Raw genomic sequence first — 6,067 nt, 5'->3', positions numbered from 1 at the left:
TACTGGGAGAGGCGCTCCGGTGCACGGCCAGGAGGGGCGGGCACTGCCTTCTCTTCTCTGAATCCCCCAGCCCTACTGCCGCCGTCCCCGGGAAGAACCTACTCTCCTTCAGGCCACTCCCGGCTCCCACAACCCAGGCGAGGCCCAAAAGCACACTGCTTATAGAAAAGGACTAATTTCTTAGGAGGTGGGGATGGGAGTGGGTGGGGAATGTCCCATCCCGATGACTTCAGACGCAGACCCGCAGACTCTTCCTCCCGTGGAGGGCGGGTATCCTCTCTAGGACGCTGAAGGACTCCTCCTCTCAGTGGTCTTAACCCTTCTATTCCCGTCGCCCCCCCACCCCCCGACTCCTGCCTTCCCGCCAGGTCTGAGGATGGGAGGCGGTGCACTGGCGTCCAGATGGCGGAAACCTGATCCCGGGAAAGAAGGCGCGAGAGCGAGGGATGGAGACAGGCACAGACACGCAGACAGAGGGAGACGTCTCCCTAGGACCGACCAGGTGTGCGTTAGTGCCACAGGACCAGAATCCTTCTCTTTAGCCAATCGGGATCGGTGCTCTCTCTGAGAGAACAGTTGCTTTCCGCAGATGCCCTACCTCTTGAGTGTCAGAATTGCTGTTGGACAGTCTGTGTATGGCTTATTTCTCTTTCTCTAGTTGGGGATTGCCATTTTTTAAGCCGAAAGAGACGGTGTTGAAAGTTCCAAGGGGCCTTTGGTCGACCCCCGGGATAACTGGGCTAGAATCAGTGTTCAGCAGGTTCAGAAATAGTTTGTCTGTTTCCTTGGCATCACCTCCCTCCCCACCTCATGTCCCACCTCACAAGAGGAGACAAAATAATTGAAGTGTCTTCAAGGCAAATGCGTTTCCTGTATTGAAAGCATCAGAGGAATTCTTCCTGGAGAGTATGTGAGAGAATTGGTTCATGGTGTGACACAACTAGGAATAGGCACATACTTTTAACAGGCTCTTTGATTCCTGTGTTGGTGTGGAATGATTTTGAAAACTTTTATCACATGAATTGACAAGCAGCAGTGTATAATAATTAGAAAAGGAAGGTGTCTTTGGTGGTCTGGTTTTCTGGAGTACAGCTGATCCTGGGCAGTAGACCTCTACTGTGGTCAGAAAGTTGGATCTACGATTAGTTAGGGGGTCTCCATTTGTATTTCCAATACCATATCCTTATATTTGACATACCTCTATTGGGTGTATTAGATATGTCTGTGTGCCTGTGGGTTAGGGTTGTTTTGCTTGTTAGTTTTGTTAAAAATAGAAAAGTGAAGTGGCTTTGCTTGCCTGAGTCAGGGTACCAGCAACAGAGAAAATGGATAAAGCGAAAGGATTTCCATATTTTAAGGAAAAGAATTTCCACAACTCCCTATGAAAGGGGCTGGGTCTCCTACCTAGAACGCGTTGGCATCCAATGCAATGTTTTGTGAGTGGTTGTTTTAGGGAAGCAGTGGTTCTACTGTTTTTACTTGAATATTGGGTGCATTTAAAATTGTACTTGAGACTGTGTAAAATAGGTAAGTAAAACTGCAGATCTCAGTGACCCATTTTCTTTACCCAGCTTGTGAGTGCAATACAGGCTCCGGTTTGGGCGGTGGCGACGTGCCCGGCAAGGAAATTTTGTTTATAAAGTGGAGAGAGGCTGGATGTGCTAAAAGGAAACCTGTACTTTGTTCAGCAGATTGTTTATGTATTAAAGGAGTAAGTAGAGCTAAGGGAATGTTTAAGGTGGTGATTGTGAATTAAAATAGGTGACAACATTCAGAGAGAGAGAGATTGGTGTAATGAATAGTGCAGAGACCTTTGCGTGTTAACAGACGTAGGTGAAAACCCGGTCAGGACCGCTACCTAGCAGTGTGACCTTGAGCGAGATGCTTACACTCTCTGATCCTCAGTTCCCTCGTCTGCAAATGGGGACAATAATATTATATGTTATCCCACCCCCGGGCGAAGCCATTCCTCACCACCTGATCCCAGCATCCTGTGGCTCCCGCGGCCAAGGCTCTCATCACGCTTCTTGCGCCACTGTCTTCACCCTGGCTCCCTGCCCGCCACACTGTGAGCTCCTTGAGGACCGTTTCCCTGCATGACATGTTCCTGTGGGCACAGAGTCTGCGAAAGCACAGGTCCTGGAGCCTGGTGCCCCGCAGGTGCTCAGAACATGTTTACCTACCGTCTTGCAAGTGATGATGATGTGAGGTACACAACACAGAGCAGTGTAGCTGTTGTTATGCTGTCAATTTGCTTGTTGCAAACAACATATCCGAAATGAGGGGCTACAGCAAATCTCTCTGCTCAGTTTTCTGTTGGTCCAGGGGCTGTTTGTGTCTTTTATCCCCACACTGTCCAGAACCCTATTGTACCAGAGTAACACCCACGTTTCCCCTTCCTAGTGCAGAGCTATTAGAGCAGCCGTTTCTCAGCTGAAAACGTATACTGTCAATGAGCGAACACTGAAAATCCTCTGCTCAAATTTCTGCTCCTTGGAGCGGGTGAGGGGCATCCCGTCTTCTATCCCGACTCTGTTGGGAGTGTCTAGTGTCCGTCTCTTCCCCACTTGTCTTCCCCTTGCTTTGGTATCTTGGATAATCTTGTACCTCCTGAGATTGAGGTCTGTCCTAGGTTGTGGCTGCTTTGGGCACTTTGCTGAGGGCATTGATGACCAGGTGGGCCCTGGGTGAGTATTTGTTGGATGAATACAGCCCGGGCAGCCAGGCTACTTTATTTCGTGGGTGAGAGGTGTAGCTGTCACTCAGGCTCCCATCAGCAGGACGGACGCTGTGAACCCGCTGATCCGTGTCCTTGGGCAGGTCCCTGGGAACTCTGTCCCTCTGCTCTGCTCGTCTTCGCCTTGCTTCTATAGCCAAGTCTGCCCCCGTATCCCCCCCGTGCCCTGTAACAGTAACAGTTTTCTGAGAAAACTAGCTCTCTAGGAAAGAGCAGTGCCTGGGCAGCTGATCTAAAGTTCTAATATAGCATTTGATGTAATTTTTGTTAGCTTCACCCAAGATATATTTATTCAAAGCATATAGAGAGATGCACCTACTTCAAAATCTACCACTGGATTTTTCAAATTAGCAAACAGTAAGTTCGGCCTGGTTTTCTTTTTGTTGTTGTTGTTGTTTCTTATAAATGTATTTATTTTATTTATTTAATTTTGGCTGCGCTGGGTCTTCGTTGCTGTGTGCGGGCTCTCTCTAGTTGCGGCGAGTGGGGGCTACTCTTTGTTGCGGTGCGCAGGCTTCTCATTGCGGTGGCTTCTCGTTGCGGAGCACGGGCTCTAGGCACGCGGGCTTCAGTAGTTGTGTCTCACTGGCTCTAGAGCACAGGCTCGGTAGCTGTGGCGCACGGGCTTAGCTGCTCCGGGACATGTGGGATCTTCCCGGACCGGGGCTCGAACCCGTGTCCCAGCATTGGCAGGAGGATTCTTAACCACTGCGCCACCAGGGAAGCCCCCAGCCTGGTTTTCTTTTGGTGTACAGTCCTCGGAGCTCTAACACATGGAGAGATTCAGGTGACCACCACCGTGACCAGGGCACAGGCCAGTCCATCACCCCCGAAAACGCCCAGGTGCTGCCCCTTTGTTGTTTCACCCTCCTTTGGGATGTTTCCCAATCCCTGACAGAAAGGATCTGTCCTCCTTCACTGTAGTTTGTCCTTGGCAGGGTGTCCTGTAAAGGGAATGACGCAGTCTGTAGCCTTCTGAGATGGGCTTCTCGCATGTAGCACAGTGCACCATCCTGCATGAAGCTGACAGGCACCTATCGACAGTCTGTGCTTTTTCAGTGCAGAGCAGGTGGCCATTGCATGGGATACCATTTGTTTATCCATTCATCCACACGAGGACATGTGCACTGTCTCCATTTAGGGGCAGTTGTGAATAGAGCAGCTCTAAACATACATGTTCAGGCTTTTCATTTCTCTAGAGTAAGTACCCAGGAGTGGGATTGCTGGGTCATAAGTAAGTGTATGTCTAAGTGTCTAAGAAACTACCAAACTGTTTTTCAAAGTGACTGTGCTGTTTTGCATTCCCACCTGCTAAAAGTGTGAGAGTTCCACCCTCACCAGCGCCGGGTGTTGCCAGGACTTTTGATTTTAGCCTTTCCAATACGTGATTCGGTATCTCATCTTGGTATTAATTTGAAATTCCCTAAAGGTTTATGATGTTCAACACTGTATTACGTTGCTTATGTTGAGTCCCTATCCCACTTTCTGATTGGGTTGTTTGTTTTCTTACTGTTGACTTTTAAAAATTCCTTACATATTCTGAATATAAGCCCTTTGTCAGGTCTGTGATTCGCAAACATTTTTCTCCTAATAAATAGCTTCCCTTTTCATTCAGGAGGCATGAGTGATGAAATCTACTTTTTCTCCCCACACCTGGAGTCCAATGTTGTATACCACGCGAGTGCCCATGGGATTCTTCTGAACTGAAAATGAATTCTGCTCTCTGTCAGTCTGTGCTTTTCACTACTCCCCTGAGCTGTATTTCTACAGAAATCTACGAGTCTTCTGCAGACAGAGGCGCTTGAGAGCAGGTAAGTTGATTGGATTCTGAACTCGTGTTCTCATCAGAGAGCTTGGGAGCTCAACCATCCTGCCAGGCTTGTCTCCCAGCTCCAAGGGAGCAGGTAAGTCAAGCAGGGCTTTTCTTCTTGAAACTCAAAGGCCTGAATTCAGACAGTCACTGGGGGTGTGTTTAGCACGGGTAACATGGCATTTCACGTTTGTTGATCCTTTCCCAGGTATCAGACAATATTCAGTGTATTTCTATCACCTTATTTAATCTTCTCTCGCAGACCCATCATTTTGCAAGGTATCAATCTTAATTGATGATGGGACTTCCCTGGTGGCGCAGTGGTTGAGAGTCCGCCTGCCGATGCAGGGGACACGGGTTCGAGCCCCGGTCTGGGAAGATCCCACGTGCCGCAGAGCAACTAAGTCCATGTGCCACAACTACTGAGCCTGTGCTCTAGAGCCCGTGAGCCACAACTGCTGAGCCCGCGCGCCACAACTACTGAAGCCCGCGTGCCTAGAGCCCGTGCTCCGCAACAAGAGAAGCCAGCACTATGAGAAGCCTGCAATGAAGAGTAGCCCCCGCTCGCCGCAACTAGAGAGAGCCCGTGCGCAGCAACGAAGACCCAGCGCAGCCAAAAATAAATTAATTAATTTAAAAGAAATCCTAGTTGATGAGGTGGGAAAGCAGAGACTACAGAGAAGTTAGGGAAGCTGCTCGAGTCACACAGGCCGTCAGAGGAGGAGTGACCCACAAACCTAGGCATACTCGATTCAGAGCCCACACTCTTTATTTTTTAAATTAAATCCGACATACCATATTACATTAGTTTCAGGCGCACGACAAAGTGATTCCACATTTTTAAACATTAGGAAATGAATACCACGATAAGTTTGGTTACCATCTGTCACCATACAGGCTTATTACCATATTATTGATTATATTCCGTGTATGTACATTCCATCCCCGTGACTTATTTATTTTATAACTGGAAGTGTGTATCTCCTAATCCCTTCACCTATTTTACACAACTCCCCACCCGCTCCCCGTCTGGCAACCACCAGTTTGTTCTCTGTGTCTCTAACTCTGTTTCTGTTTTGTTCCCTGTGCTCACTTGTTTTGTTTTTGAGGTTCCACATACAAATAAAACCGTGTTGTATTTGTCTTTCTCTGTCTGCCTTATTTCAGTTAGCATAATACCCTCTAGGTCCATCCATGTTGTCAAAAATGGCAAGATTTCATTCTTTTTTATTGCCGAGTAATATTCCATTGTGTATATGTATACCACTTCTCTTTATCGATCCATCTATCGATGGGCACTTCCATATCTCGGCTAGGGTAAATAATGCTGCAGTGAACAGAGGGGTACATACAGCTTTTGTGATATAGTGTTTTTTGTTTTCTTCAGACAAATACCAAGATGTGGAATTGCTGGATCATATGGTAGTTCTAATTTTAGGTTTCTGAGGAAACCCTCACTGTTTCCCTAGTGGCTGCACCAGTTTACATTCCCACCAACAGTGCATGAGGGTTTCCTTTTC

The 6,067-nt window shown here is 47.9% G+C and overlaps 1 long non-coding RNA gene across 2 annotated transcripts; it reads left to right on the top strand.

Moving 5' to 3' along the window:
- Positions 1–1,360: 1,360 nt before the first annotated feature.
- LOC309796653 lies at positions 1,361–5,691 on the top strand. 2 transcript variants are annotated; one of them, XR_014292482.1, is made up of 3 exons: positions 1,361–3,094; positions 4,353–4,548; positions 4,810–5,691. It is a non-coding gene; the product is annotated as an uncharacterized lncRNA (long non-coding RNA). The 2 variants fall into 2 exon arrangements; XR_014292483.1 differs by lacking the exon at positions 1,361–3,094 and having other exon boundaries at positions 3,284–4,548.
- The last annotated feature ends 376 nt before the right edge of the window (positions 5,692–6,067 follow it).

This window comes from Mesoplodon mirus, assembly GCF_964341445.2.
Source record: "Mesoplodon mirus genome assembly, chromosome: X".
Taxonomy (NCBI): Eukaryota; Metazoa; Chordata; class Mammalia; order Artiodactyla; family Ziphiidae; genus Mesoplodon; species Mesoplodon mirus.
Note: the sequence above shows the minus strand (reverse complement) of the source record. Positions and strands in the feature narration are given on the sequence as shown.